At 39.6% G+C, this 9979-nt stretch overlaps 1 pseudogene; it reads right to left on the bottom strand.

The window, feature by feature from the left end:
• Positions 1–2806: 2806 nt before the first annotated feature.
• LOC142840450 (E3 ubiquitin-protein ligase RLIM pseudogene) lies at positions 2807–4438 on the bottom strand (annotated as a pseudogene).
• Positions 4439–9979: the final 5541 nt, after the last annotated feature.

The raw sequence follows: 9979 nt of genomic DNA, 5'->3' as shown, positions 1-9979 counted from the left end.
GGAGAAGATCCTCACCAACCTTGCATCAGACAAAGGTCTGATCTCCAAAATATATAAAGAACTCAAGAAACTAGACATGAAAACTCAAATAAACCCAATTAAAAAATGGGGTACTGAACTGAACAGAGAATTCTCAACAGAAGAAGTTCAAATGGCCAAACGACACTTAAGGTCATGCTCAACCTCCTTAGCACTCAGGAAAATGCAAATCAAACAACTTTGAGATACCATCTTATACTGGTCAGAATGGCTGAAATCAAAAACACCAATGATAGCCTATGCTGGAGAGGATGTGGAGTAAAGTGAACACTCATCCATTGTTGGTAGAAATGCAAACTTGTGCAGTCATTTTGGAAATCAGTGTGGCGGTTTCTCAGGAAACTGGGAGTCCACCTACCTCAAGACCCAGCAATTTCACTCTTGTGAATATACTCAAGAGATTCACAATCATACTACAAAAGCATTTGTTCAACTATGTTCATAGTAGCACTATTTGTTAGAGCCAGAACTGGAAACAACCTAGATGCCCCTCAATAGAAGAATGGATAAAGAAGGTGGAGCACATATACACTTTAGAGTTTTACTCAGCAGTAAAAATAAATGGCATCTTGAATTTTGCATGCAAATGGATGGAAATGGAAAACACTTTACTGAGTGAGATAACTCATACCCAAAAAAAATGAATACGGCATGTACTCACTCATAATTGGATTCCAGCCATAAATAAAATCCTTTGAGCCTATCATTCATGATCCTAGAGAAGCTAAATGAGAAGGTGAACCAAAAGAAAAACATTTATTTATCCTCCAGGATATTGGAATTAGACAAGATTGCCAGGCAAAAGTTGGGAGCCCAGTTGTAGGGGTGAGTTGAGGGGAAGGGGAGATGGGGAGAAAGATGGGAGAAGGGGAGGATTGGGGAGAGATTGGGGAAATGAGATGGTTGAGATGGAGGAAGTGTGGATATGGGATCAGGGAAGTAGATATCTTAATTAAGGGAGCCATTTTAGGGTTGGCAAGAGACTTGGCTCTAGAGGGGTTCCCAGATGTCCAAGGAGATGTCCCCAGGGAGGTCGTTGAGCAGCAGAGGGGAGGGTGCTTGAACTGGCCTTCTTTCATAGCCACACTGATGAATATCTTGCAAATCACCATAGAACTTTCATTCAGCGATGGATGGGGGTAGAGATAGAGACCCACATTGGAGCACTGGACTGGCCACCCCAGGTTCAGATGGAGAACAAAAAGAGGGACAACATGAGCAAAAAGTAAGGACCACAAGGTGTGTGTCCACCCACTGAAATGGTGTGACTAATCTAATGGGAGCTCACCAAGGCCAGCTGGACTGGGAATAAATAAGCATGTGATCACAACAGACTCTCTGAATATGGCTGTCAATGAAGGCTGAGAAGATAATGATAAAGGAACTGGGTTTTCATTCTACTGCATGCACTAGCATTTTGGTCACCTAGTCTGTTTGGATGCACACATTACTAGACCTGGGTGGATGGGGGAGGGCCTTGGACTTCCTACTAGGCAGGGAAGCCTGATTTCTCTTAGGACTGGAGAGGGAGGGGGAAGGGAAGTAAGGGGAGTAAGAAGGAAATAGAAGGAAGGAAGGATGTAGAAATTTTTAAGAAAGAAAGAAAGAGAAAGAAAGAAAGGAAGGAAGGAAGGAAGGAAGGAAGGAAGGAAGAAAGAAAGAAAGAAAGAAAGAAAGAAAGAAAGAAAGAAAGAAAGAAAGAATTCTCAGGGAACCATTAATGAGGGCACCTTCCTGGAAAGAGAAATGTCAGGGTTGGAAGGAGGCAGAAGCTATAATGGCATTACCTCAGGAATACTCTCAGCCTACTTGTTCCTCCAAATGTGCAGGGAGAACATTGAGAGAAACATTTTATAGAGTCTTAAAGTGGGAAATGGAAAAAGGATTGAAGTAATACAATAAAGGTCCCATGTCTTATTAATCTTCCTGAGTAACTAGAAAGTTTGGTATGAAAAGGGGAACAATGTTTTTCCATGATGTATCCACGAGCCAGAAACAGCTTGGCCTACTGGAATTCTTAATATAAATTCTGGTTTTTTCCCAACATTGCTATACAGGCATTGCTGGAAACAGCTTATTTAGCTTCAGTCACTGAAACCAATGATCTTACCTTATACAATGGATCTAAGTATCAAGGTAAGTTTTCTGTTTTTCTTTGAGGTCACAGCTGTTTTTTTTTATTTGCTTAAACTGTGACTTAAAAATACTCTTTCCTCAGACCTTGCCAAGTGAAGCATGATACAGCAATGCACATTTCAAAACAGTTTTCTGAAAAGAATCATATACTAGGTAACTCAATGACAACACTGTTATTGATCATAAACATAGTGAACTGTACTGAAGGGGAAAAGCAGATACCCTCACACGTGTGCTCTCTGCCTGTTACAAAGGTTGAGAGAGAATACTTTGGACACCTGACACCTATACGAACAACCGTATCTTTAATCTCTGCAACACTAGTAATATATAATAGTCATGGACTTGGTCAAATAAAAAAGCAACTCCCAGTAAAAATACTTGTATTCATCCTACAGAACCCAAGAGATAGGAGTGCTATTCAAAAGTGTCCACATGCACGTAGCATCTGAAATATTCTTTCTATCCTGAAAGAGAAACTAGAAAAAAGACATGATTCCCTCAGAAAGCAATGACTCGATTCAGGTTGTGACTTTATATTAAAGCGCCATGCAAAACATGGAGATAAAGGAAGCAATTTCCATTTGCCGGTCACTATTTTAGCAACACAGCTTCGAGAGTTCTGTCCTCATTATATAACCCTTCGTCTGCTCCAGGAAGTTAAGACGACACTGCGACAAACGGGACAGGTGTTATTCTCCCAAAACCAGCGTTCGATGCAGTGGACATGGTACTCATGGGAGCAAGGTAGTTCACAAATTCTGTCGCCTTCTTTATACTGAGTCATGCAAACAGTGCATGTCTTCAATGCATCGTTTTCTCCAAAACTTCTCGTTGCCAAGTTATTAATCTGGACATTGTTGGGTCTTCTAATTGGGTGGTTGTCATTAAAGGGGTAAAGTTGGGTTGCTTCAATACCTCCTTCAAACATCTGTGAGATACTTTCTGAATATTCATCAATGGAAATTGGGTCAGGGTTGTAGCTGGGGATGGAAGCAGAGTTGTTACCACTCCATGCAAGCTCACCAAAAGGTGTTGTTCTCGGCCTAAACCTGGGTTGAATTGGAACAGATGTAGTTTCCCTTGATCCACTATTGAAGATTGAAAGAGTGGAACAGCTGTGAGTACTCGTAGAGGTTGTCCCAGCTGCATGTTCAGAATGTGTAGAAGTGCCTAGAAAACCTCCAGGTTCACTTTCATAAGTGACCGTGTTGTTTGGGATCTGAGACCTTGACCGAAATCTGCTAGCTACGCTATCTCTCTCTCTGTCTTCTGCCAGCAGAACTCTTCTTACTTGAAGGTCTCTGGTTGGAGGTCTTTGACCAGATCCTGCCGATTCACCATTGGCATCTACGTCTGAAGAGCTTGTCCCTTGAGCAGCAGAATTTCTTGACCCAGAAGCCACAAAACGACCTCTACCTAGCAACTCAGGGCTAGTTATCTGTTGAGGGGCTCTAGAACTTCCCTCGATCTTGTTTACCAAAGGCTGCTCAAAAGTCTGAGATGAGATGTTATGATGAGATCTTCGTGGAATTTCATTTGCTGGGTGCAGAGAAGAACTACTTCTATCAGCTCTGGCTCTGGTTCTTCGCTGGTGATCTGGTTTCTGGCATCTTGCCCTCCTGCGACCTCTGGTGGATGGCACATCTGTTAATGCTTCAGCAGAACTGTGTTGTGACCTAGGTGTTCTGGCGGATGATGTCTCAGATGCTGAATTTTCCATTTGACCGTGGATGCTGCGATCCATGTTTTCTATACTAAGACGTGTAGCAAATGGTTCATTTTCATTCTTTGAGGTTTGGCTTCCATTATTACAGTTAACATTTGACTCTAAACTGAATCTGAAATCACGACTGTTTGGATTAGTGTGGGTCACTGCCCTCACGGACTGATTACCTCTCTGACCACTTCTTGTTGTATTGCCAGTCTGTCTGACAGAGCTAAGGCAATCTGTTATGGAGTTACCATTGGACTCGTCATCTGAAGAGTCTCCATTTTCTTCTGACCTCCGCGGGGTCGGCAGAAGCAGCGGCGGCAGCAGTGGCCCCTCTTTAATTTGCTGTAGTCTTCTGAAGAGTTCTTCCTCAGTACTTTGACCTGGGGTGCCTAGCAAATTGTTGTCTCTCAGAAGTCGATAGTCTTCTCTGCTCAGAATATTGACAAATCGATAGAAAGCTTCTTCCTGATCCAAGCGATCCCCTTGCCTTCTGCACTGTTCTGCAGATTGGTCATTTCCTTGATCGCTAGAATCTGAGTTTTCCATCTTGATGATCAAGTGGACGATTATCTGTCTGTTATGACATAGTACTGAAATCCAATCAACTGGACCTTCAGTTTTCTTCACTAGGCTTCGGTGATCCGGCCTGGAGGGGACTGGCTGGGCTCTGCCACCTCCGCTGCCCAAGAGGCTGCCTGAGCTCTGCCGCCTGCCTGCCTCCTGCTCTGTAGCCCGCCTCAGAATGCCTGGGAGAGACCTGCCTCTAGCCCAGAGCCTGCCCATTCTGAGACGTCACTCCAGCAACCATTCTCTTCCCCATTGTTACCTAGCAGTGACAGAAATCCACTCAAGAAAACTTTTCTTAAAGTCACCCCAAATTATCTATTGAATGTATTTCAGGTCCCCTTTCTCAGCTACTCCAGAGGACTCAAGAGTCCTATTTATAAAGCAGATGATTCAGCCAAAGCATACCAGGTGGGCCTGGGGAAGAGTGACTGGTAGTCCTACTCGGAGGACAAACCCACTCTTCTTGCAAGGCTGGCATCACGCTGGGGAATTTAGTGAGATAGTGACTGCTTCATGATAGGTTGGCATCACACAGGATGTTCATTGTGCCCTTCCCCAATCACAGAGGCTAGGTGCCATCATGAGAAGGAACCAAGGGGTTGACCTTTGCTACTCTGGTGTCATGAGAACAAGGATTAAGTCAGGGAGCCTGAAGACACCATGCTATAGCCCTCGAGTGGGACATAGCTATAGGCACTATTACAGAGAAAGGTGAATCAGATATGGACATGCTGATCCTTTCAGGTTGGAATCTGATTAGGGTGCTAAGGGGATTGGTGTTTTCTAGACCAGCCCTTCATGTAAGTGTAAGGAACTGTTACTGTCACCCAAGGTCGGCAGGAAGTTTGACTTCTAGAGGTACCTTTCTGTCATGCATTTTACTACCGGCAGGATGGAAAGCTGAAACTCAGACCCATTGGAACGTTTGATTTCCATAGCCCCCTTCCTCCCACTGACTGTTCACTGAGGTGTGACTTATGAAAACACAGAGCCTGAGCCTCCTGCTCAGATCTCAGTCATCTCTTTGCTCCCCTTCCCCACTCTTCCAAGTATTCAGGGGGCTCTCATCAAGTTGGTAAGTAGGCAGAGCCCGAAACATAAACTCTGGAGAAGGGGGAACATAGGAGCACCTGCATAGCCCTAAGGCTTGGAAAGCAGAGTGTGTGTAGTAGATGCTGTTGTTATACAAAGAAGAGACACTCCCAAAGAAGATGGACATGTTGAAGGTCTGACCCTTGGCTAGTCCAGGATCAGCAGTTTCATAAATGGTAGACAAGGCAAAAGAACTCTATTTAAACACACCCCTCTTTGCTCCTAGCAGACTCCAATGTTGGGAGACCCAGAAAGAAATCATACACTGATATAGGTGGGTCTTCTATCTATCTGTTGCTTTCATTGGTTAATTAATAAAGACAACTGCTTGGCCTGATAAGTCAGAACATAGGTAGGTGGGGAAGACAGAAAAGAATGCTAGGAGGAATAAGGCAGTGAGATAGACGTTATAGCTCTCCTCTCCAAGATGGATGCAGGTTAAGATCCTTCCTGGTTTCTCAGGTAACCATTTTAAAGGGAGAGCCATTGGTATGTCTAAAGGTTTGCTAGTTGCTTTGTGTTCTGGTACTCCCTGAATCACTGGTGACCTTTGCTGATAGTAACTTAAAATATTCTTCACAGAAACATGAGTTTTCGGACTGCACTTAATGTTAATCTGGGTATTCAATTGCTTCAACGGGTTATGTCCTCATAAATTCACTGTGATATTAACCACATATGGCCTCAGCCTTTCTCTCTGTCCTTCTGACCCCATGCATTCAATCCATCTCATAATTTGTTTCACTAGATATAGTGTTCCAATTCCTAGGAATTGAACATCTGTCTCTTAAAGAGGTAAATTCGGGTGCCAAGATTCTGTAGTAACAATAGTCATACCTGTACCTGTGTTCAGTAATCCCTCAATTGCAATGCTGTTTATAAGGACTCTTTAATTTGTTCTTTGTTAATTGATAGAAGTGTGCCAAAATATGCATTTCCTATTTCCTATTGGAGTTCTGTTTTATCCATCCTCCATGTCTAGTCTATCATCCAGAACAGTATGGTTGTTTACAGCAGGCACTGGATTTTTAATTTTCTTGGTGAGATATTTTCTCTACAATGACTGGGAAAGACTCAAACATATTTGACATAGAGGCTTGCATGAGGCCTCCAAGGTGTTTCCCAATGATACAAGATTGCTTTGTCCATCTTTCTCAATCTACATTTATTGATCCAATGTTGGCCTTTCCCACCTCATCTACGTAATCCATGAGATTGAGAATTCTAATTTTGCCATCTCTAGGGGAGACATTATTTCTAGGAATTCCTTTGCTACAATTGCTTCTCAGATATCTTATTTTACTACAATTAAAATTCTTAGCATTTTGGTGTTTTCTCATGCCTTTGGAAATTGCTTTTCCTATCCATACCTTAGTATTATAGTCAAATGTTTCAACATTCATTGTATGTAGGATCCATTTATCTTCTGGTGCTGATCTGATCATTAAAGGTCCAAGTACATTTTTGCCTTATTATTTGGCATCTTCAAATGCCAAAGATTTAATAAGTAGTTATCTAGCTTCTGAATCTGTTACTCCTATTTGTACAGCCTTATTTAACCTTTGTCAAAAGTCACTAAAAGGGTCTCTCAGTCTCCTTTTAATCCTGGTATATTATTCAATTATTTTTCTTATTTCTTGAATCCTGTCCCAAACATTTAAGGCTGTTGTTTGTTATAGGACAAACTATTTTCATCACATATATCCCAATCCTTTGGATGCTTTTAATAGCCCTCGCCAAGAATTTGCTTTTGGAAAGCTTCAAATTCTTTTGTTTTTCCCTCTTGTTCTGAAATTTTTGCCTTTTTTGCCAATAGCATTTCCATAATAGCTTGGGTCTGTCTTCAAGAACTTCTGAGACTAATTGGAGCCAATTTTGTGCGATAGCCTTTTTGCTTGAAGTCTACATTTTTACCATTTCCCTAACAAATGAAGAATGCAAGGCATAGGATACTATTGCTTGCTTAATTTCCTTTAGATCATTCCTAGTTATAGGTTGCCATTTACATCCTTTGAAACCTTTTGTGCATTTAGTACTGGATGGCTTGTCAGGGGAGACTGCAGGATACCTAGCTAGACTCTTGGATAAGTCATCCCTGACTCTGACATATATTGTTATGTACTGACCTTGTACCTTCTCTCCCTGCTCATCAGTTATGATAACTTTATCCATCATTTCAAATGTTTTTACCACTGCTGTTTGTGAAGTCTGAATTTCTTTTCCTGTGTATAGTTTTAGTGCCTTCCTTGAGTAACTTAGCTTCTGGTTCTTCTTCTCCACATATGATTCCAAGGTATGAATTTTTTCCAGTAAAGATAACATTTCATCCTTGGACATTATTTGGGTGGTGTACAGATTGCCCTCCTGGAGAGATACCCTATTTGTTAATCTATCACAATTTTTTAACAGATTTTGATTATGAAAGTCAACAGTATGAATTCTTTCAGATAATTTCCCTTCACCATTTGCCATAGATTGAAATTTGTCTGTAAAATTAATGTTATCCTTTTCAAAGATATTAATTTTTTCAGCTTGTTCTTCATTATTCATCTGTAAAGAATGTATCATTTCTAAAATTTATTCATTCTTGGCTCTGTTATCAAACTATTTTATTAAGAATACAATAAGAAAAACAAAGCTAAATCCCAAAATAAAATTAATAAATGTATAAGAAAAATCACAGACACCTTGCAGAATACCATCCACAGTGTAAGCAAAATGGTTATTAAATTCCTGAATGGTTATATTGTCTATAATCATATAACTTTCAAATTTATTAATTCACTTACATTCCTTAAGAAATTTCAGTAAATTGTTGTAGCTGTAATAATTTTTATTGGCCAGCAGGTGTCACGGTTGTAGCTACGTGACTTAGTGTCATGACCATTGGCAGCATGAACATTCCCGCTTTTGTTCCTGCTTAAAAACTGATTAATAGGCTTTGCTTGGCAAGTTAATAGCAATTATTGAGTTGACCTGATTTTGGTATGGCCTAAGTTAGTAATATACATTAATCCAAATCTGGTTTTTCTCCACTACAATTTTGTTGTGTTATTCATAAATAAGATGGAATGTATGTAGAACGTACCCTGAAACCATATTTTTCTCATATGAGTGAAAAAAGACCTGTATTTCTCATACATGGTAACTGACATGGTGTCACACATTTCAGTTCACCATATATGTACATCTTTTGTCTTTTTTCTTTCTTGTGATCACCAAAGCTACCAACTCATATGAACCCTAGTTATTCAGCTAATAAAAATCTACAAACACCGGATTGATACAAAGATTCAAATTTATATGGACTTCCTATTCCTGAGTTAGATATTGAAATCTGCCACAGTTGACATGGATTGGAATATAAAAATTCATTAGTCTAGGGCTATATATTTTTATGTAGGAGTTCTTGCATTCAGAGAACACCCAGTGGCAACCTTAGTGATGTGGTATCAGGACATATTTGGTGTCAGGTTTCAAGAAACCAGAACAAACTTCCAGGGCAAACATTTTGGATTACTGCTCTGTCCTGCTCCAAATGGAATCTTACACCATACCATGAAACCTGAAGTAGGTACAATGCTTGTGAAGGAAGACTCCTGGCTATTTAAAGTAATGCTAAACTGGATCATGACTAAATGTTACAGTGCCAAAGAAAATGATGAGGTTAACTGAAGTTCAAATTATAGTTCATTATGAGATAAGTTAAAATGAGAATATGTATTATTTTGCATCAAATATATACCTAGAACTGAGGCAGTTTAAAGTCTTAAATAAAGCACTTCTAATCATTGCCTGAATTTATAGAATGGGTGTTCAAGATAGTGCCTTGGCCATCTGGGTATATATTAAGATGCACTGTTCCAAATAATTGTAGCCATAAAAGAACCATGTCTATAAGAGGAAAGATTCTACTATAAGGCAGGAACAGGGGAAAGTGAAACTCATTTGTTCTATAGATACCCAGGTCCCTCACTCACACTCTTTTCCTGAAGCTTTAATAAACAGAAAATTAAAAGTATATTTTAACAAAGTATATAAATTACTTATTAATTTTCAAATGCTATTTTTATATTTTCCTATATTCTAATTTGGAAGTCATTATTAATCCCAAAGATATGAAAGTATTTTCAGAGTTTTTTATTAAACAATATTCCACTTAAATTTTGTTCTTAGGTTAATGATATATTATAAATTATATTTTTTCAAAATTATAGAAGAAATATTCAAGTATGAATTTGTTATTTACATATGGATGAACTTTGTTTCCAAAAAGAGATTTTTAAGTATGACATTTACTACCACATTGCTCTGATTCTTTGCAAAATTAATTAGTATTTAATGATGAGATTTTAGTATTTGTGCAAGCTTATTATGTATAGGTTTTACAAGTAATGGTTTAGGATTGATTTTTGTTATTTCTGTAGC

The sequence above is a fragment of the Microtus pennsylvanicus genome, chromosome X, assembly GCF_037038515.1.
Source record: "Microtus pennsylvanicus isolate mMicPen1 chromosome X, mMicPen1.hap1, whole genome shotgun sequence".
NCBI lineage: Eukaryota > Metazoa > Chordata > Mammalia > Rodentia > Cricetidae > Microtus > Microtus pennsylvanicus.
This window is presented reverse-complemented; position numbering and strand designations above follow the sequence as displayed.